The sequence below is a fragment of the Balaenoptera acutorostrata genome, chromosome 3, assembly GCF_949987535.1.
Source record: "Balaenoptera acutorostrata chromosome 3, mBalAcu1.1, whole genome shotgun sequence".
In the NCBI taxonomy this organism is placed as follows: Eukaryota; Metazoa; Chordata; class Mammalia; order Artiodactyla; family Balaenopteridae; genus Balaenoptera; species Balaenoptera acutorostrata.
In genome coordinates, this window is record NC_080066.1 from 14,126,151 (window position 1) to 14,150,796 (window position 24,646).

Genomic DNA, 24,646 nt, shown 5'->3' on the forward strand with positions numbered 1-24,646 from the left:
ATACACAAAAATAAACTCAAAATGGATTAAAGACCTAAATCTAAGGCCAGACACTATAAAACTCTTAGAGGAAAACACAGGCAGAACACTCTATGACATAAATCACAGCAAGATTCTTTTTGACCCAGCTCCTAGAGTAATGGAAATAAAGACAAAAATAAACAAATGGGACCTAATGAAACTTAAAAGCTTTTGCACAGCAAAGGAAACCATAAACAAGATGAAAAGACAACCCTCAGAATGGGAGAAAATATTTGCAAACAAGTCAACGGACAAAGGAGTAATCTCCAAAATATATAAACAGCTCATGCAGCTCAATATTAAAGAAACAAACAACCCAATCCAAAAATGGGCAGAAGACCTAAATAGACATTTCTCCAAAGAAGATATACAGATGGCCAAGAAGCACATGAAAAGTTGCTCAATATCACTAATTATTAGAGAAATGCAACTCAAAACTACAATGAAGTACCACCTCACACCAGTTAGAATGGGCATCATCAGAAAATTTACAAGCAACAAATGCTGGAGAGGGTGTGGAGAAAAGGGAACCCTCTTGCACTGTTGGTGGGAATGTAAATTGATACAGCCACTATGGAGAACAGTATGGAGGTTCCTTAAAAAACTAAAACTAGAATTACCATATGACCTAGCAATCCCACTACTGGGCATATACCCAGAGAAAACCATAATTCAAAAAAACACATGCACCCCAATGTTCACTGCAGCACTATTTACAATAGCCAGGTCATGGAACCAACCTAAATGCCCATCGACAGACGAATGGATAAAGAAGTTGTGGTACATATATACAATGGAATATTACTCAGCCATAAAAAGGAACGAAATTGGGTCATTTGTAGAGACGTGGATGGATCTAGAGACTGTCATACAGAGTGAAGTGAGTCAGAAAGAGAAAAACAAATATCGTGTATTAACGCACATATGTGGAACCTAGAAACATGGTACAGATGAACCGGTTTGCAGGACAGAAATTGAGACACAGATGTAGAGAACAAACATATGGTCACCAAGGGGGGAAAGCGGCAGGGGGTGGGGGTGGGGGTGTGATGAACTGGGAGATTGGGATTGGCATGTATACAGTGATGTGTATAAAATTGATGACTAATAAGACTAATAAAATTGATGACTATACTGCTATATAAAAAAATAAATTAAATTCAAAAATAACCTTAAATTACATGCTTACACTGAATTCATCTCACAAATATAATGCTGAGCAAAAGAAGCCAGACACACAAAAAGTATTTACTAAATGACTCCAATTATTAAATTTCAAAGATACATAGAACTCACCTATGGTGCTGTAAGAAGTCAGGATATTGGTTACCCTTGATTAGAAGGGGGACATGAGGGCTTCTGGGGTAATGGTCTGTTTCTTGATCTAGTGCTGACTAGATAAATGTGCTCACTTTGTGAACATTTATTGACTTATACATTTATAATTTGTGTACTTTTCTGTATTAATATTATGTTTCAATAAAGCCTGTGTTAAAAAGACAAAAAAAAAGGCTCAGATGATGGCTATAATTTTCTGGCAATAAAGTATTTTTTAATTAAGACACGTACATTTTTTTTTTTAGCCATAATGCTACTGTATGCTTAATAAAGTATAGTATAAATGTAACTTTTATATGCAGAAAGAAACCAAAAAATTCATGTGATTCACTTTACTGCAGTGATTGGAACCAAAATCAAAGTATCTCCAAGCTTTGCCTGAATACTGTCTACAAGAAACTCACTTTGGATACAGAGGCACAAACATTAAAAGTAAAGGGATGGAAAAAGATATTCCATGCAAATAGTAACCAAACCAGACCTTGATGGCTACAGTAATACCACACAAAAAGACCTTAAGTCAAAAGTTGTTGAGAGAGAGAGAGAGAGGGGAAGGGAGAGAAGGAAAGAGAGGAGGGAGGGAGACTAAGAAGGACATTATATGTTAATTTAAAAGTCAATTCATCAGTGTTAAAATTATAAAAACACACACACCAAACAACAGAGCCCCAAATTACATGAAGCAAAAATGGACAGAATTGATAGACAGTTCTAATATTTAGAGACTTCCACACCCCACCTTCAATAATGGATATAACATCTAGACTGAAGATAAACAAGGAAACAAAAGACCTGAACAACACTATAAACCAGCTAAACCTAAAATAACAATCAACCCAACAACAGCAGATACACATTCTTCTCAAGTGCACATGAAACATTCTCCAAGACAGACTCTATGTTAGAACATAAATCTCAATAAATTTAAAAAGAATTAAAGCATACAATGTATCTTCTCCAACTCCAGTGGAATGAAGCTAGAAATCATTAAAAGGAGGAAATGAAAAAATTAGAAATATTTAGAAATTAAACAACACAGTCTTAAACGACCAACAAATTAGACAAAAAATGAGGGTAATAGGAAGCAAATGTTTAAAGGGTAGAGGGTTCCCTTTTGAGGTGATAAAAATGTTTTACAATTACGTACAGGTGGTGGTTGTACAACATCATGAATGTTCTAAATGCCAATGAATTGTTCACTTTAAAATAGTTAATTTTGTTATGTTAATGTTATCTGTTTTTAAAATTGCATACACACACCAAGCCAGCACCCAAAATAGTATAATTCACAATGTCTGGAATCCAATCAAAGATTACCATGCATGCAAAGAAGCAGGAAAACACAACCCACAATGAGAATAATCAATCAAGAACTGATATAAATGGGCTTCCCTGGTGGCTCAGTGGTTGAGAATCTGCCTGCCAATGCAGGGAACACGGGTTCGAGCCCTGGTCTGGGAAGATCCCACATACCACGGAGCAACTGGGCCCGTGAGCCACAACTACTGAGCCTGCGCGTCTGCAGCCTGTGCGCCGCAACAAGAGAGGCTGCGATAGTGAGAGGCCCGCGCACCACGATGAAGAGTGGCCCCCGCTTGCCACAACTAGAGAAAGCCCTCACACAGAAACAGAAACGAAGACCCAACACAGCCAAAAATTAAAATAAATAATTAATTAATTAATTTAAAAAAAAAGAACTGATATAAATGATAAAATTAACAGAAAAAGCAACAAAACAGTTACTATAACTTTACTCCATATATTTAAAAAGTTAAGTAGAGTCATGGAAGAGTCTAACAAACTATTATTTAAACAAAAATAATAATTCATTGTGGGGTTTATAACAAAGATAAATACATGACAACAACTGCATAAAGGCCAAATAAAGAGAAATGGAACTGTATTATTTTGAGGGTCTTATACTATAGGTGACATAGAATAATAACATCACTTGATGGTAGACTGTACTGAGGAAAAGATTTATTATATTTTAAACCCAAGGCAATGAGTAACACAACACAACAAAATATATAGCTAGTAACACAACAAAGAAGATAAAATAGAATCATAAAAATCAAAAGCCAAAAAAGAATACAAGAGAGCAAAAGACAGATGGAGCAAATGAAAACAAGTATCAAGATGACAGATTTAAATCTAACCACATCATTAATCACACTAAAAGTAAATGCACTAAACACCCCAATTAAAAGGCACAGATTGTCAGAACACACATAAATAAGTGGTCAACAAGCAAATGAAAAAATGTTCAACATCACTCATTCAATAAATACAAATCAAAAAATGAAATACCACTTCACATCTATCAGGATGGCTAAAATAAAAAAGACAAACATTAAAAAGCGTTGACAAGGATCTGGAGAAATAGGACATCTAACGCACCAGTAGTAGGAATGTAAAATGGTACACCAACTTTGGGAAATAGACTGGCAATTTTTCAAAAGGGTAAGAGTTTTAACATATGACCCAGGAATTCCACTCCTAAGAATAACCTGAAGGGAAATTAAAACATATTTACACACACACCAAAAAACAAAAGTGGAAACAACCCCAAATATCCCTCAACTGTTGAATGGATAAACAAAATTTGGCATATCCATACACTGAAATATCACTTGGCAATTAAAACAAATGAAGTACTGATACATGCTACAACAAGAATAAAGCTCAAAAATAGGAAACCAGTCACAAAGGACCACATACTGTAGATTCCATTTATACGATATGTCCAGAATAGGCAAATGGACAGAAACTGGGCTAAATAGCTGCCTAGGTTGGAGGTGTTGAGGGCAAGTGAGAAGTGAATGCTAATGATTAGTGTATATTTTTGGCTGGATGAAAGTATTAATTGTGATGATGGTTGCACAAGTCTTTGAATACTGTAAAAAACACTGAATTACATGCTTTAAATGGTTCAATTGATTGTATAATACGTGAATAAAGCTGTTATATTTTAAAAATCAACAACAGAGAACTGATTTTTTTAAAAGGGCAAAAGATTTGAACACACATATCACCAAAGAAGATGTGAGAATGGCAAGTAAGCACATGAAAAGGAGCTCAAACTTATTTACTCATTAAGGAAATTCAAATTAAAACTACAAAGACACCACAGACATAGAAAACAAACTTATGGTTACCAAAGGGGAGGCGGGGAGATAAATTAGAAGTATGGGATTGATACCCACTACTACATAAAACAGGTAAGCAAAAGTGATTTACTGTATAACACAGGAAGCTATATTTAATATCTTGTAATAACCGATGACAGAAAATCATCTCAAAGATGTACATATACACATACCTGGGAAAAAAAAACCCACAAGGATACCAACTATACACTTCTTTTAAGGCAACTTAAAAAGAAAAAAAATAGCCTGACTATATACTAAGTGTTGAACAGGATGCAGAGCAAGTGGAACTCTCACATGCTCCTGATAGGAATGTAAAATGTTACAACCACTTCAGAAAATAGTTTGTCAGTTCCTTAAACAATTAAGCATGGACTTACTATAAACTAGCCATTTCATTCCTATTTACCCATGGAGTGTGTGTCTATTACATATTTGTGTGTCTAGACACACACATAAACACACGTATAGATTCCATTTATATAAAACTCTAGAAAATGCAAATTAATCTATGGTAATAGAAAACAGACCACTGGTTACCTGGGACAAGCCTGAAAGAAGGAACAGGTGGTTCAGATATAGTACAAAGAAATCAGAGGAAAGTTTTAGGAATGATGGATATGTTTACTGACTTGATTATGTGGATGGTTTCATGTACATACATTAGTCAGAACTTTTCAAATTGTTCACTTTAAATATATGTCGTATACTGAAAGTCAATCATATCTGAATAAAGCTGTTTTTAAAAGAAAAATCTTAAAATAGATCTCAATCCAAACTTTAATTTACATTAAATGTTAAATCATTTATACACAACAGTTGACGGGACAAGGTAAGATTAAAGAGAGACTGAAAGGGACAGAGTAGATTTTTTTTTAAATGACCAAATTATATGCTGCCTATAAGAGAAAAAACACTTTTAATAAACATAAAGACTCTGATAAGTTTAAAGAAAATAAGGCACATGGACGGGAAATAATATACCCTGCTAACAGTAAGAATATAAAGGCTGGAGTGACTATTTTGATATCAGATATACACTATAAAACAAACACTCCATAGAAAGGGACGTAACAATAAAGGGATAATTCAACAGAAAGACATAACAATTAGAAAAGTATATGCACCTAAAAATAAAGCCTTAAAATACATGAAGCAACACTTGACAGGATTAAAGGAAGAAACTGACAATGTTCCAATCATAACAGATTTTTAACACTCCATTTTCAGCAAGTGACAGGTGTACTAGACCAAAAAAAGAAAAAAATCAGGCTTCCCTGGTGGCGCAGTAGTTAAGAACCTGCCTGCCAATGCAGGGGACACAGGTTTGAGCCCTGGCCCGGGAATATCCCACATGTTGCAAAGCAACTAAGCCCATGTGCCACAACTATTGAGCCTGTGCTCTGGAGCCCACGAGCCACAACTACTGAAGCCCGCGCACCTACAGCCTACGCTCTGCAACAAGAGAAGCCACTGCAATGAGAAGCCTGCGCACTGCAACGAAGACCCAACACGGCCAAAAATAAATAAATAAATTTATTTTTTTAAAAAAAGAATGAAAAAAATTAACAAATACATAAAAGAGCTTACCTATAACAAGCATCTTGATCTAACTAACTAGAACACTATATTCAACAGTAGAGGGACTTCCCTGGTGGTGCAGTGGTTAAGAATCCGCCTGCCAATGCAGGGGACATGGGTTCGAGCCCTGGTCCGGGAAGATCCCACATGCTGCAGAGCAACTAAGCCCGTGCATCACAACTACTGAGCCTGTGCACCACAACTACTGAAGCCTGCACGCCTAGAGCCCATGCTCCACAACAAGAGAAGCCACCACAATGAGAAGCATGCGCACCGCAATGAAGAATAGCCCCCACTCACCACAGCTAGAGAAAAAGCCCGCGCACAGCAATGAAGACCCAACACAGCCAAAAATAAATAAATTAATTAATTAAAAAAAAAAAAGACCTAAAGTCCCATGAAGAAGTTAAAAAATTAGAGCTAAATATATACAAAGTAAGTAGAAAGAAGGAAATCATAAAGATTAATCAGTAAAACAGAAAACAGGCAGATGACTTTAAAAATTAAAGCCAAACACTATTTCTTTAAAAAGGTGAACAAAACTGACAAATTCCAGGTACACAGGTTAAAGAAAAACCGAACACCAAACTCCAAAACCCAAACCAAGACAACAACAAAAACAAAATAAAGCAAAACAAAAAGCTGAGACCACAAATTACCAATATTAAGACTAAAAATAGGGTTATGACTACTGACACATTACTGATCCAACAAACATTAACAGGCTAATTAAAAAATACTATATATACTTACTCTTCAAAAATAAATTTTTTATCAAAAATCTTCCCAAGAAAAGTTTCACTCTAACACTAAAAGGTTTCGCTGGTAAATTCTGCCAAACCATTCAAGTAGAAAGTAACACGTATTACACAAACTTTTTCATTTCAAAGGACTATTATAGCCCTTGCATAAAAAGTCTGACAAAAATATTACAATTTTTAAAGAAATGGAGAATTAAAGTACATAACAACAATAAGATTTATGTCAGGAGTTTAATAAATGAATTTCAAATTCATAGGGTTCAGAAAGAGGGTAAAAGCAAATATAAATATTAAATTTTATGAAGCTAACAGAAGGGGTAGAACAGAATAAGAAGTAATCCAATAGAAACCTCTGCACACCTATTAACATGGCCAAAATCCAGAACACTGACAACACCAACTATTGGCAAGGGTGAATGAAGGGTAACAGGAACTCTCATTCCCTGATGGTGAGAATGCAAAACAGTACAATACTTTGGAAAATACTTCGGCTATTTATTACAAAAACTAAACATACCTTACCCATACAATCAAGCTTATGCTCCTTAGTGTTTACAAAAATAGTTGAAAACTTATGTACACACAAAAACTTGCACATGGATGTTTACAGCAGCTTTATTCATAATTTCCAAAACTTAAGAGGCAACCAAGAGGTCCTTCCACAGGTGAATGGATAAACTGTGGTACCTCCAGACAAACAATAAATCCGCACTAACAATAAGTGAGCTGTCAAGCCATAAAGAGACATGGAGGAAACTTAAAAGCATATTACTAAGTGAAAGAAGTCAATCTGTAAAGGCTACATAACTATATGATTACAAGTATATTACGTTCTAGAAAACACAAAACTATGAAAACCATAAAAAGATCAGTGGTTTTCAGGGTTTAGAAGGTAGTGAGGGATGAACAGGCAAGAGCACAAAGGGTTATTCAGGGCCATGAAAATACTCTGTGTGATATTATAATGCTGGACATATGTCATTATAACTTTGTCCAGACACAGAGAATGTACAAATACCAAGAGAGACCCCTACTGTAAATAACTTTGGATGATAACTATGTGTCATTATAGGTTCATCAATAGTAACAAATGTCCCAATCTGGTGGGGGATGTTGATAATGAGAGAGGCTATGCATCTGTGGGGACAAAGGACATATGGGAAATCTCTGTACCTTCTGTTCAATACTGTTGGGAACATTCAACTCCTCTAAAAAATAAAGTCTATTTTTTAAACATTTTAATTCAAAAAAAGACAAGAATGAAAACGAACATAAAGCAAGAAAAACAAATAGAAAACATTTAGTAAAATGGAAAGTGTAAATTCAAATACAAATACACACACATGCACACAAACACAAAAAAACCCACATGCATACATTAAACGTAAACAAACTAAAATTTACTTAAAATACAAAAACTGTTCAACTAGGGAAAAAGGCGACTATTTGCTGTTAACAAGAGCCAAATCTAAAGCATTCAAATACAGAAAAATTAAAACTATAAAGAAGATATACCATTTGAAAACAAAAACTGATAGAAAGCTGAGGTAGTTATGTTAATATAAGTTGAAATACACATACTTTGAGGTAAAAAATAGCACCAGAGAAAAAGAGTATTCCACAATGAAAAAAATTCAATTCTTAAAGAAGAGAAAGAGTAATAGTAAATATGCATGCATTTAATAACATCATCAAAACATATAAGGCAAAAACTGAGACTACACAATTACAATAAGAAATATTAGCATACCTTTCTCGGTAAATGATAGAACACATTCAACAAATCAGAAAGGATACGGAAAATGTTAACAACCCAAATATCAAATCCAACAAGCCAAATATCAAATTTTATGTAAATGCAGATTTATATAAAACACTACATTCCAAAACCACAGAACTTTTTTTTTAATTTATTTATTTATTTATTTATGGCTGTGTTGGGTCTTCGTTTCTGTGTGAGGGCTTTCTTCTAGTTGTGGCAAGCGGGGGCCACTCTTCATCACCATGCGCGGGCCTCTCACTATCACGGCCTCTCTTGTTGCGGAGCACAGGCTCCAGACGCGCAGGCTCAGTAATTGTGGTTCACGGGCCCAGTTGCTCCACAGCATGTGGCATCTTCCCAGATCAGGGCTCAAACCCATGTCCCCTGCACTGGCAGGCAGATTCTCAACCACTGCGCCACCAGGGAAGTCCAACCACAGAACTTTTTAAAAGCACACAGAGAACTTCTTTAAAAACTGACCATATCCTATCCATAAACCAAGTCTCATAACACACTCCATAGGATTAAAATCAAAGACTATGTTTTCTGACAATGGTGAAGTTAAACTAGAAATCGATAATAAAAATACTCATGTATTTGGAAATTAAGAAATAAACATCTTAATTATCAATAGGTCAAAGTAGTAATTAGAAAGGAAATTATAAAAGTTTTAACTTATGATAAAAATATCTAAGTTGTAGGATAAACTAAATTTCTCCCTAGAAATAAAGTTTTTAAAGCAGTATTAGAAAGACTGGAACTTAATGAGCTAAATAAATTTGCATCTTAAAATTTTAAAAAATAGCTAAATAAACCCCAAAAAAGAAAATTAAAATATTTGCAAGTATTAACAGCTTCTTGTAAATAAAGACATACGGGTAAACCCATTGCTAGACTAACTTAGGAAAAAAGAGATGGCACTAATAACCAAGGACATTTTAACCTGCAGATATTTAATAGAGTAAGAAAGTAATGAAGAACTTTTGCCAGTAATTTTAAAATTTATAGATGTGAAACTGATTAATTCCCCAAAAGTATAACTTATCAAAACTAACCACAATAAAAAATAGAAATTTTAAACAGTTCTTTAATCACTAAAGAAAATAAATACATAATTCTAATTTTGGAAAACTCAAGACACAGACAGGTTTGCCAGAGAATCCTATCAAACACTAGGGATAAAATAGTGCCAACCTTATACAAATGCTTCCAGAAAATAAAAAAAGAGAGAATACTTCCTAACCTGTTATGACATCCTCATAACGTTGAAATCAAAATCTGACAAGGCCATAATAAGAAAAAAAAAAATTACATACTAATGTCCCTCATAAACACGGGTGCCAAAATTATAAAGAAAATAGCCAATTGAATCCCAAAATAACAATTTGAGCTTACTCTAGGAAAACGAGGTATATTTAACATTCAAAACTGAATCAATTTAATTCCTAACAGAATAAGGTAGAACAATTATATCATCTCAGTAGAGACCAAAATATCTCCTCTCTTTTTTTTTAATTGAAGTACAATTGATTTACAATGTTAGTGTTAGTTTCAGGTGTACAGCAAAGTGATTCAGATATATTATATATATATATGTTATATTCTTTTTTCAGATTCTTTTCCATCATCCGTTATTACAAGATATTAAATATAGTTCCCTGTGTTATAAAATAGATCCTTGTTTATCTATTTTATATATAGCAGTGTGTATCTATTCTTGATTAAAAAAAAAACAAACTCTTATCAGGGTAGGAATAGTTACCCAAAAACTAAACAAAAGCCAAGAAAAAACCAAAACAGGGAATTCCCTAGTGGTCCAGTGGTTAGGACTCAGCACATTCACTGCCATGGCCCAATCCCTGGTCAGGGAACTAAGATCCTGCAAGCTCTGTGGCATGGCCAAAAAACAACAACAAAAAAAACCAAAATATACACATATCAACACAATTAATGGTGAAATGCTCAATACAATGTCTTTGAAATGTAGAAAAAGAATGCTTGCTATCACCACTTCTATTAAATGTTGTGCTGTAAGTCTTGGCCAAAGTATTAAGGCAAAAAATAAATAAATAAGATGATAAAGATTTACTTTTACTGTAATTTTTTAAAGCACATAACCAAATTCAGTACGTTAACCATGTTTTAAGTGTACAATTCAGTAACGTTAAGTATATTCACGTTGTTGTGCTACAGATCTCCAGAACTTTTTTATCTTGCAAATCAATATCCAATAAACACCCATTCCCTTTCTACCCCTCCCTCCAACCCCTAGTAACCACCATTACACTTTCTGTCTCTATGAATTTGACTAAGCACCTTATATTGTGGAATCATACAGTGTTTGTCCTTTGTGACCAGCTTATTTCACTTAACAATAATGATCTTAAGGTTCAACCATGTTGTGGCACACCGCAGAATTTCCCTCCTTTTTAAGACTGAATAACATCCCATTTTATGTATATACCACATTTTGCTTATCCATTAATCCACTGATAGACATTTGAGTTGCTTATACTTCTTGGCTATTGCGAATAGTGCTGCTATGAACACGAGCGTACAAATCTCTTAAGAGACTCTGCTTTCAGATATATACTTGGAAGTGGAAATGCTGGATCATTCTTTTTTATAATAGTTCTTTTTAAATTTTTTGAAGGAACTCCATACTGTTTTCCATAGCGGTTACAACATTTTACAATCCCACCAAGAGTGTACAAGGGTTCCAATTTCCCCACAGCCTCACTAACACTGGGTTTGCTTTTTTTTTTTTTAAATAGTAGCCATTCTAATAGGTGTGCTGTCACCTCACGGTGGTAATGTCGAGTATCTTTTTCATATCAGTGATGTCATATGGATATCTGTACCCCGGATAAGATATGATGAGAAGAGGACTTAACTTTTGTGGTATTCTTTCCCCAAACCCATAAATCCAATCTAATCATGAGAGAAACATCAGACAAATGGAGATCAGGGGACATTCAACAGGTACCTGGCCAGTATTCCTCAAGACTGTCAAGGTCATGAAAAACAAGACAAGACTGAGAAATTGCTATAGACCAGAGGAGATCAGGAGACATGGCAATTAAATGCAAAAGGACATTAATGACAAAAATTGATGAAAACTGTTTTAAAGTGTAGCATTCAGTTAATAGTAACATATCATTGTCAGTTTCTTAGTTTTCACAGATATACCACGGTAATGTAAAAAGTTAATAATGGGAGAAACTGGGTAAAGGGTATACAGGAACTGGAACTTCCCTGGTAGTCCAGTGGTTAAGAATCCACCTTCCAATGCAGGGGATGCGGGTTCGATCCCTGGTTGGGGAACTAAGATCTCACATGCCACAGGGCCATTAAGCCCACACGCCACAACTATGGAGCCTGCAAGCCACAACTAGAGAGCCCGTGTGCCACAACTACAGAGCCCACACGCTCTGGAGCCCAAGCGCCACAACTAGAGAGACGTCCATGCACCACAACTAGAGAGAAGCCCACGTGCCACAACTAGAGAAAGCCCACACACAGCAATGAAAGACCCAACGCAGCCAAAATATAAATTAATTAAATAAATCTGTTTAAAAAAATTTTTTGTAATTACTCCAAAACAAAAAATTAATTAAAACAAATTAAACAAACTGATTAAAAAGTTTCCTAAAGAAAAATTAAACGAGTAGAGCCAAAAACCCCATTAGTAGTTTTTAAAAATTAAAAAAAATTTTTAAAGACAAGAAAATGTGGGAGAGGAGAAGAAAAAAGAAGGGAGGAGGAGGAAGACAGTAATGAGGAAGGGCTGTATCTGCAAGACAGAAAACTAAAATAATTAAAACAGTGTGGTGCTGGCCCATAAAAAGACACATCACTGAATACAATGAAAGTCCAGAAATAAAGCCAAATCGCATGTGAACTTTGTATTTTAAAAAGTGTCATTTGGAATCATCAAGGGAAAACAGATTATGCAAAATAGGTATTTGGAACAAATGGACAGTCATCTAGGTGAAAAATAAATAGCTCCATACCTCACAGCTTACATTACAATAAATTCTGGATGGATCAACAATCTAAATTTTTTTCAAACCACCTACTAGAAAAAACCATACAAAAAGTTTAAAATAGGGGCTTCCCTGATGGCGCAGTGGTTGAGAATCTGCCTGCCAATGCAGGGGACACGGGTTCGAGCCCTGGTCTGGGAACATCCCACATGCCGCGGAGCAACTAGGGCCGTGAGCCACAACTACTGAGCCTGCGCGTCTGGAGCTTGTGCTCCGCAACAAGAGAGGGCGCAACAGTGAGAGGCCTGCACACCGCGATGAAGAGTGGCCCCCACTCGTCGCAACTAGAGAAAGCCCTCGCACAGAAACGAAGACCCAACACAGCCAAAAATAAATAAATTAATTAATTAATTTTTTTTAAAAAGTTTAAAATAATCTTGGTGTAGAAAACAGTCCTTCTAGTATGCTACAAAATTAGGAAAATATTTGTTAATAATAATAATAAACATGATTATAAACTTAAATTTCTGTATGGCCGAAAGCAAAATCAAAACACAAACCACCTTCTAGGAGGAAAAAATTCTGCAATACCCCAGACAAAGGACTAATTTCCATAATACACTAAGAGTTCTTACACAACAATCAACAAATCTGCCAGGACTTCCCTGGTGGTCCAGTGGGTAAGACTCTGCGGTCCCATGGCAGGAGGCCTAGGTTCGATTCCTGGTGGGGGAACTAGATCCCACATGCGTGCCACAACTAAGAGTCTGCGTGCCGCAACTAAGAAGCCCACGTGCTGCAACTAAGAGTCCGTGTGCCACAACTAAGGAGTCCACATGCTGCAACTAAAAGATCCCACATACCGCAACTAAGACCCAGCACAGCCAAAATAAATTTTAAAAAAATAAATAAATATTAAAAAACAAACAAAAAAAACCACATGTGCCATGAGGAATGTACCAAGAGGAAAATGAGCTAACAATATGAATGAATACTTCACATAAAGAAAATACAAATAGCTTTTAAGCATATGAAAAGTTGCTCAACTTCTCTCATAACAGAAATACAGATTAAGGCTAGGTTTACATAATTCTTACCTACCAGAATGGCAAATATAAAAAGATTCTTAATACTGACAGATGGAAAGAGTTAAAATCTGTATTCTGAATCTCTCTTTCAGGCTCTTGAGGAAAATATCTTCACAGTTCTTGCAAGATCAACCCTGAAGATAGATGAGGGTCCTATAGTGTCTGCCATGTACTAATAATTTATCCAAGAATGCTCTTTAGCCTGCTGTACTTGGCTGTCAGGAATGAATACTGCATAACCTATAATTTATAGTCTACACTACATTAAAATGGAAGAGCTAGCCACTTACAAACAGAGAGGCTATATGGCTAGTAGGCAGATTTAAACTGAGGGTCCCCAAACCTGGAGGCTTCCCTCTGCTAATGGGACCTGCACTCGCATTAGCTTCTTGTCAACCTTACAATCAAAATGCTGGAAACATCAAATCCTGCATCAGAGTTTGGAGGCCTCTGTATCGCAACGGTGTATGCTTTTCCTTTACAGGTATATTTGGTGCTGGATAAGCCGATTGTGACTTGTGAGTCTGATCAACAAACCAGAACTGAAACTGACTCGGGTGGTCATACAACTGTGCTGAGGAAAATATGATGAAAACAGGCTCTTCGCGTGTATTGTGAATATACTGTGAATTAGTACATCTCAATAGCGGGGAATTAGGCAAAATCCACTGAAATTTCTGATGCACATACCCTCTGACCCAGCAATCCCACTTCTAGGAATTTTTGCCTATAGCTAATCACCCACTTATCCATGATTACATTGTACATGGCCATTCACTACAGTACTGTTTAAAAATAATAATAATAATAACTAAATGTGCATCAAGAGAATGGTTAAATAAATTACGGTTCATTTTTACAATTAAGTATCTTGCAGATGTATATGAGAGAGTTTTTTATTACTTATGTGCAATGATCTCCAAGGTATATTATGAAACGAAGAAGCAATTCATAAAACACTATATCCTACATTTGTGTAAAAAGTGTTTATGTATGCAGAAAATAGCTCCAGACAGATATCAAGAATGCGGTAACCTCCCCAGGAAGGAAACTACATGGTAAGGAAGCAGGAACAGTAAGAGCTAAAAGCTGGTAATTATATCCAATTTCCTACTGACATATACATTTTTCAGCAATCTCACCATCACCTTAAACTCAACACATGATAAGTATATCTCAACATTGATCTTTACTCTCAAAACAACCCTCTGCCCAACACTCTCTACCTCAGTTAAGACCATCAACATTCAGCTGTCCACAGAGAAATCTGAGCAGCTCCCTTCCCTCATCTCAACCCACATCCATTAAGTCATATAATACTACTGTAGATAGCCATGATTTAAGCTTATTCACAGGCTTCTGTGGTGGCACAGTGGTTAAGAATCCGCCTGCCAATGCAGGGGACACGGGTTCAAGCCCTGGTCCGGGAAGATCCCACATGCCGCGGAGCAACTAAGCCTGTGCACCACAACTACTAAGCCTGCGCTCTAGAGCCCGTGAGCCACAACTACTGAAGCCCGTGTGCCTAGAGCCCGTGCTCCGCAACAAGAGAAGCCACCACAATGAGAAGCCCGCGCACCGCAACAAAGAGTAGCCCCCGCTGGCTGCAACTAGAGAAAGCCCGGCGCAGCAACGAAGACCCAACACAGCCAAAAATAAATAAATTAAATAAATAAATTTAAAAGAAAAAAACTGCTTATTCAGTATCCATTCCCTCTTCTTGCTAGAATACCACGCTTCAGGAGATTTTATTCATTTCTGGTTCCAGTCACTCCAAAATGCAAACACTCGAGCACTCAATTTTTCCTTAAGTCTGTGAATTATACCTTTTCATATATTCTTGTTGCTTCAGTTATCCAGAATCTATTTCTGTTACTGGCAACCAAATAATATACTTGTCTCTTAAAAACTGGTAAATAAGGGTTAAAAATGAAGCATTTGGACCTATGGCATCTCCAAGAGCTTGTGCTGTCACAGAAACACCAGAAAATGGAGCATTAAATGTCGTAATCAACTTTGTCAGAACTCTGGAAGATAGTCAAAAGTTTATGCACCCAAGTAAACAATAAAGAAAGAGGCAACTTGGGACTTCCCTAGTGGTCCAGACTCTGCACTTCCACTGCAGAGGGCATGGGTTCAATCCCTGGTCATGGAACTAAGATCCCACATGCCACGCTGCGTGGCCAAAACCAAACAAACAAAAAAAAAAAAAAAAAGAAAGAGGCAACTTAAAAACAGTAAGAGTTTTGCATCATTTTTACTTGCCCTGGCTCTACCCCTCATTGGCTTGACAATGGTCTTGAAGACAGCACCCCATGTTCCTAGTGCCAAACTCTGGTCCCTGGTTCCAGAAGTGGTTGAGCAGAGCTTGTTCTCAAAGAACTGTGATTTTAAGTTTTGACCTAACTGTGGGAGGGGGAGAGAAAGAACCCAAAGGACTGACTCAAGGCATTTGCCTTTGTATTCCCTAACCTGGGTGTTTCTCAGGGTGTTGTTAAGTTTAAGAAGTTAATTGCAATCCCCAGGATACCTACTAAAAATATATATATGGAAAATGAAATAAGAATTAAAATCTGTTACAAGGAACAGAGAAGAACATTATATATTGAAAAACAGGTCAAAACACCAAGAAGAGGGACTTCCCTGGTGGCGCAGTGGTTAAGAATCTGCCTGCCAATGCAGGGGACACAGGTTCGATCCCTGGTCCAGGAAGATCCCACATGCCACGGAGCAACTAAGCCTGCGAGCCACAGCTACTGAGCCCACGTACTGCAACTACTGAAACCTGCATGTCTAGAGCCCGTGCTCCGCAACAACAGAAGCCACTGCAATGAGAAGCCCACACACCGCAAAGAGTAGCCCCCACTTGCCGCAACTAGAGAAAGCCCACGCGCAGCAATGAAGACCCAACACAGCCAAAAATAAATAAATAAATTTATTTTTTAAAAAACACCAAGGGGCTCCCCTGGTGGTGCAGTGGTTAAAAATCCTCCTGCCAATGCAGGGGACACGGGTTCGAGCCCTGGTCGGGGAAGATCCCACCTGCCGTGGAGCAACTAAGCCCGTGCACCGCAACTACTGAGCCTGCGCTCTAGAGTCCATGAGCCATAACTATTGAGCCCGTGCTCCACAACAAGAGAAGCCACCACAATGAGAAGCCCATGCACCACAACGAAGAGTAGCCCCCGCTCGCCGCAACTAAAGAAAGCCCGTGCACAGCAATGAGGACCCAAGGCAGCCAAAAATTAAAAAAAAAAAAAAGCCAAGATAAAACAATTATAAATATATATGCACCAAACATCAGAGCTCCAAAATACATGAAACAAAACTAAAGGGAGAAACAGACCGCTCTTTAGTAATAGCTGGAAACTTCAGTACCCAAGTTTCAATAATGGACAGAACTTATTAGAAAATCAGTAAATAAATCGAAGAATTGAATAACACTACAATACATCTAGGCCCAATATACATATAAAGAACACTGAACTAAAAACAGCAAAATACACATTCTTCTCAAATACCCATGAACATTCTCCAAGATCACAATTCAGGTCACAAAACAAGTGTCAATAAATTTTAAAAGATCTGAAATCAGATCTTATCAATCTACAGTGGAACGAAAATAGAAATCAACAACAGAAGGAAAATTGGAAAATTCACAAATACATGGAAATTAAACAATATTCTCTTAAATAACCAATGAGTCAAAGAAGAAATCACAATGGAAACTAGAAAATACCCTAGGACAAATGAAAAACACACAATATACAAAACCTCATGTGATACATGGAAAGCAGCACTCAAGAGTTAAATTCATACCTGAAAATATCTATGTTGGAAAGAAGATGCTTGAGGGGGGTGAAATGGGGGAGGGTGGACAGATAAGGGAGTGATAGTTTAAAAATACAGGGTTTCTTTTGGTTTTTTAATTGAAGGATAGCTGATTTACAATGTTGTCTTAGTTTCTGGTGTACAGCAAAGTGATTCAGTTTTATATACGTATATATTGTTTTTCAGATTCTTTTCCATTATAGTTTATTACAAGATATTGAATACAGTTCCCTGTCCTATACAAAAAAAAAAAAAAAAAAAAAAACAGGGTTTCTTTTTGAAGTGATAAAAATGTTCTAAAATTGACTGTGGTGTGTTGCACATAACTGTAAATACTTAAAAAAAAAATCAGTTGCACACTTCGAATGAGTGAAACACATGCTATAAACCATCTCCCAAAAAAGCTGTTTAAAAAAAAGCAAAGATGATCTCAAATTCATAAACTAATTATATACCTACGCTAAGGAGCTAGAAAAAGAGCAAACTAAACCCAAAGCCAGCAGAAGGAAGAAAGGTGTAAAATTAGAGATAAAATGAGAATAGAAAAATAACAGGGACAATCAACAAAACCAAAAGTTCTTTGAAAAGATCAACAAAACTGACAAACTTTTAGATTGACTAAGAAAAAAAAGGACTCAAATTACTAAATTCAGAAATAAGAGTGGGAACATTATTGCTGACCTTAACAAAAAGAAAAAGAATTACAAGAGAATACCATGAGCAAATACAGACCAACAAATTAGATAACCTATAGGAAATGCACAAATTCTTAGAAACACAAACTAACAAAGCTGAGTCAAGAAAGAGAAAATCTGAACAGACCTATATAACAAGAGATTCAATCAACCAACAAGCAAAAACCTCCCCACAAAGAAAAGCCCTGGACCAGATGCCTTCATAAGTGAATTCTACCAAACATTTAAAGAAATATTAACAAAAATCCTTCTTAAACTCTTCCAAAAATCTTGAAAAGGGAACACTTCCTAGCTCATTCTATGAGGCCAGTATGATAGCAAATGCCCCCAAGGTCAGACAAACACAAGAAAACAAAATAACAGCCCAATACCCCTTATGAATATAAATGCAAATATTCTCAAAACAAGTATATCAGTGTCCTAGAACAGCCATAAAAAATGTCAACAAATTTGGTAGCTTAAGAAAACAGAAATACATTCTCTCACAGTTCTGGAAGCCAGAAGTCCAAAATCAACATGCTTCTCTCCTACCTTCTCGTGGCTCTCGCAATCCTTGACATTTCTTGGTTTATAGCTACATTACTCCAATGTCCACATTACTCTTTTTTTTTTTCAACCTTAGTCTTCACATGGCCATCTCCCCTATGTCTGTGTCTCCACATACTTTTACAAGGACATCTGTCATTGGATTGAGTGTCCACACTAGGCCAGGATGATCTCATTCAAGATTTTTACACTGAAAACTACAAAACATTGCTGAAAGAACTTAAAGACATAAATAAATGGAAAGACATCCTGTGTTCATATTATGGAAGACTTAATATTGTTAAGACAGCAATACTATCCAAAGCAATCTACAGATGCAATGCAACCCCTTATCAAAATGCCAATGGCCTTTTTCACAATCCTTGAATTCATATGGAATTTCCATAGAACGCAAAGAGCCAAAGCAATATTGAAAAAAAAAGAGTAAAATTGGAACAGTCAAACTTCCCAACTTCAAAACTTATTACCAAAGCTACAGTCATCACAACAGTGTGCACTGGCATAAGAATAGATAAAAAGAGCAATAGGATATAATAGAGTCCAGGAATAAACCCATGCACATATAGCCAACTGATTTTTAACAAGGATACCAAGACCATTCAATGGGGGAAAGAATAGTCTCTTCAACAAATGGTGCTGGGACATCTGGATACCCACAAGAAAAAAAAATGAAGTTGGACCCCTAACTCACATCATATACAAAAATTAACTCAAAAGGGTCTTCACTGGTGGCACAGTGGTTAAGAATCCGCCTGCCTTTTCAGGTATATCAAGAAGTACTTTTAAAATTGTAGCACACCTGTAAATGTTGGTATGAGTGTAATGTGCCTACAAAATCTGTCTTCATTGAAAATTACACTAATAAATGCCTGATAAATCTAAAAAAAAAAAAAAGAATCCGCCTGCCAATGCAGGGGACACAGGTTCAATCCCTGGTCCAGGAAGATCCTACATGTCGTGGAGCAACTAAGCCCATGCGCCACAACTGCTGAGCCTGCACTCTAGAGCACATGCTCCACAACAAGAGAAGCCATTGCAATGAGAAAAGCCTGTGCAGTGCAACGAAGAGTAGCCCCTGCTCGCCACAACTAGAGAAAGCCCGCACGCAGCAACAAAGACCCAATGCAGCCAAAAGAACAAAACAAAACAAAAACTCAAAATGGATCAACAGGGGAATTCCCTGGCGGTCCAGCAGTTAGGACTCCGTGCTTCCACTGCAGGGGGCACAGGTTCGATCTCTGGTTGGGGAACTAGGATCCTGCATGCTGCACAGCACAGCCAAAAGAAAAAAGAAAAAAAGACCCTATCTCTGAATGTAGTCACATTCTGAGCAGCTGGGGATTAGGACTTCAACCATGAAGTGTGTCAACTTCCTTGTCTGTTAAAATAAAGAAAAAAAAATTTTTTTTAATGGATCAACAACCTAAAAAGAGCTAAAAACATAAAACTCTAAGGAAGGAAATCGGTGTAAAATCTTTATAACTTCGGGTAGTAATGGATTATTAGGACACTAAAAGCATAAGCAACAAAAGAAAAATTAGATAAATTGGACTTCATCAAATTAAAAACTATTGTGAATCAACAGACAATATAAAGAAAATGAAAAAACAACCCACAGAGTGGGAGAAAAGATTTGTAAATCATGTATCTCTGATAGGTGTCTAGAATCCAGAAGATATAAAGAACTCTTACAGCTCAACAAAAAAAAGACAAACAACCCAATTACAAAATGGACAAAGAATATGAACAGGGGGACTTCCCTGGCAGTCCAGTGGTTAAGACTCCACACTTCCACTGCAGGAGGGCACAGGTTCGATCCCTGGTCGGGGAACGCCCGGCACAGCCAAAAAAAAAAAAAGAACATGAACAGGTATTTTTCCAAAGAAGATTTACAAATGGCCAACAAGCACATGAAAAAGTGCTCAACATCATTCATGATTAGAGAAATGCAAATCAAAACCACAATGAGGTACCACTTCATATCCACTAGGATAGCTATAATTCTAAAAACTCAGAAAATATTAAGTGTTGGTGATAATGCAAAGGAAATGGATCCCTCATACACTGCTTGTGGGAATGTAAAAATGGTGCAGCCACTATGAAAAACAGTTTGGTGGTTCCTTGAAAAGTTAAATACAGAAGCACCATATGACCCATCAACGCCACTAGTAGTATATACCCCCCAAAATACCAATGTTCTAACATCTATACCAGTGTTCACAGCAGCACTATTCACAACAGCAAAGAGATAGAAACAACCCAAATGTCTTTCAACAAATGAAAGGATAGATAAAATGTGGCCTGTATATATACAATGGGATATCAGTCAGCCATAAGGAGGAATGAAGTACTAATACAGACTGCAACGTTGCTGAACCTGAAAATGGATCTAGACACTGATCAACAGCTGTTAACACAACACACACACACATACACAAAACAATTATCATATGCCCCTTGAAGGAAATATACAACACTATCTATGAAGTATTCTTGACTGTCCCCACAATAAACTGATTATGATCAAGTCTCTGAATATATCTAACTACTAATGTACAGAAAATACATGGAACAAAGTGACATGTTAACACACACACACACACACACACACACACCATCTAAGATTAATCAACAAAGTCTGCTGTGTACAAACTCTACAGGACAAATGACCCAATTTTTTCCATAAGTAAACTGACAAAGGGGGAAAGAAGACAAAGGAGATTACAGAGAGACCTAAGAGACATACCAAGCTACTGCAATGTATGCACCTTATTTGGATCCAGCTTATGGACCTTATGGGATCCTGATTCAACAACTATAAAAGAAAACAGGAGACAATCAGGAAATTCTGAACAATGACTAGATATTTGATGGGTTTAGGAAATCCTTGTTAATTATTTTAGGTGTGATAATATATTGTGCATTTTTAAAATATACACGTAAACTAGAAATGCTCACAGAATTCAAAATAATCAGAAGACTGGGGTAGCGAAGGGTATAGAAGAAACAGCTGGCCATGACTTGGTCACTGTTAAAGCTAGGTACCAAGGTGGGGATACTCTCTACTTGTATGTATGCTTGAAATTTTTCAATAATAAAAGCATTTTTTTAATATACCTGTAAAAATTTACCACTTTAGTATCTCTGATGTCCATTCCCTCATTTTTATCCCTCCTCCTCCTTCTGTCTCAAACAGTTCCTCAGTATCTCTCCCTTGGACTTGCTACAATAAAGCAGAGTCTTATCTCTGTGGAGTGTAGATTCTAACATCAGAGTATAAAACCCAAAAAAGTATGTATAATCAAAACTATCCTTGAAAAACCCCTTAAAATCCCAATAGAGAAAGTGCAAGACACTGTACATCATTTTGAATACACAACCCTACTTTATTCAAGTTCTTCTAACTGTGCTGTCAGATAGTATCTATCAATGATCCTCAACTCATTTTAAAACTTCCTCTTCAAGAATATAAGTAAGCCGACATCACCTCTTGCCTGGCCCCCTCAATAATAGTATACTCTATGTCTTTGTCAGCGATGGTTGGGAAAGCTTTACAATAATTCACAAGGGATTTCCATATAGGTTTGCCTAGAGCTCAGTGAGTAAAATGGCAGACTGAATTACCTCCATAATTTATTTTTTTTCTATCTCCCCCCACCCGCTAGGCCATATAGCTGGTTTTAAGTATGTTAAATGCACTTGTCATCCAGCTTCGCCTTTCTTTTTTATAGTTGGTCTGGTCTCATATCCTGCCAATCCATTTACCACAATGCTGTCAGAGTGATCTTTCTAAACCAGAAAACTCATATGTTATACCTCAGCTTCAGTGGCTCCCCACAATCAACAGGATCAAGTCCTTAGTACGAAAGGGTGGAGCAGGGGCGGAGAAGAAAGAGGGAGGGGGAAGGTGGGGAAGGAGGGAGGGAAGGCAAGCCCAGGCAAGGGGAGGGGAGCAAGGAAGGAAAAGGATGAGCAGGGGAAAGGGAAAAGAAAGAAGATCTTGCCTATACCATCAGCTCCACCTCTCAGAAGGGCTACTATTCAAACTTTACAATGCAAATCCCTGATATACCTGTGTCTTTTATCATTTACTTCTCCCTTTGCCTATAATAACCCACCTTTCACACATCAATCTATGTTAAAACACTTACCTTCAACAACTGAGAACTATGGAGTGATTGACATTGAAGAAAAGTAACAGTTAAATTGAAAAATTCCTAATCCTGATCACCAGAAAAACTAAAATTTGGAACATATTTTCTGGTATGAAAAATGGGTACTAGATATTAAAGAACAGCATCATTGATACTATATACATCAGGTACACTGTGAGGTTTTGTTAACCAGTCTGGAAATACAATTGGCATTTCTATAATAAAATGCATACCAGGCTCCAAAATAATTTTGGAACACAATTTAGTCAGAATTTTTAAAATACACATCAAATTTAGAGTATGAGAAAGATGGCATTGCAAATCAATATGAAAAAATGAACTGTTCAATAAATGGAGATGGGACAAATGGTAGCATTTTATCATCTAGGAAAAAATGAAGCTGGAACCATACCTCACATTGTATTAGCTGGATACATTCCAAATGTATCAAACATTAAACTGTTAAAAAAAAAAAAAAAAGAAAAGAAAGAAAGAAACTATAAAAATACTAAAGGAGGGAGGGGCTTCCCTGGTGACGCAGTGGTTAAGAATCCACCTGCCAATGCAGGGAACACGGGTTCGAGCCCTGGTCTGGGAAGATCCTACATGCCACAGAGCAACTAAGCCCGTGCGCCACAACTACTGAGGCTGCGTTCTAGAGCCCGCGAGACACAACTACTGAGCCTCTGTGCCACAACTACTGAAGCCCGCGCTCCTAGAGTCCCTGCTCAGCAACAAGAGAAGCCACCACAACGAGAAGCATGCGCACCGCAACAGAGTAGCCCGTTAGCCACAACTAGAGAAAGCCCGCGTGCAGCAACAAAGACCCAACATAGCCAAAAATAAATAAATAAAATAAAATAAATAAATTTACTTAAAAAAAAAAGAAATACTAGAGGAGGGAGTTCCCTGGCGGTCCAGTGGTTAGGACTCTGCATTTCCACTGCAGGGGGCACAGGTTCACTCGCTGGTTGGGGAACAATCCTACATGCCATGCGTTGCGGCCAAGAAAAAAAAAAAAGCTAAAGGAAAACCATGAAAGAATTCCTTTATAACTTTGAAGTAGGGAAAGCCTTAACTAATGGTTCAAAACACAGAAACCAAGAAAGACAAGATTAAGAAATTCACCTAAATAAAAATCAAAATTTTCTGCATGAGAAAAAGCCACATGAGCAAGATCAACAACAGGGCCAAAACTAGTCCAACTCATCACAAAAGCCTAATATATGAGGTACTCCTATGAAAGCTTCAACAAATCAAAAAGGAAAAACTCAACAACCAAACAGAAAAAGAACAGATCACAGATGGAACAATACCAGTTGAACTGCTCTTAAAAACATGAAAAGATACTCAGATTCACTCATAATAAGAGAAACGCAAAATGCATGGTTTGAGACACCAACTTTCATCTACTGGATTACAAAAGATGTGTGCTGCTGGGAACACAAATTGGTACCACCACTATAGAGAATAATTTGGGAATATCTACCAAAATTAATTGTAAAATCTCTTTGACCTAACAGTTCCACTGTTGGGAATTAATAAAATCCTACAGATGTCTTTGCATAGAAGCAAAATGACATATATACAAGCATTAGTCATAAAAGCAAAAGATTAGAAACAGGCAGCTGATTACATAACATACGATAATAAAGAAAGCTCTATACTGATAATAGATAAACTGTTCAGGGAAAACTTAAGATGCAAGAGAGTATATATAATATTCATCCATTT

General features: G+C 36.8%; 1 protein-coding gene across 11 annotated transcripts in view; it reads right to left on the reverse strand.

Moving 5' to 3' along the window:
- The window catches only part of MLLT10 (MLLT10 histone lysine methyltransferase DOT1L cofactor), a 253,347-nt gene that overhangs the window by 171,024 nt on the left and 57,677 nt on the right, over positions 1-24,646 (reverse strand). The gene's annotated exons all lie outside the window — the stretch shown is intronic.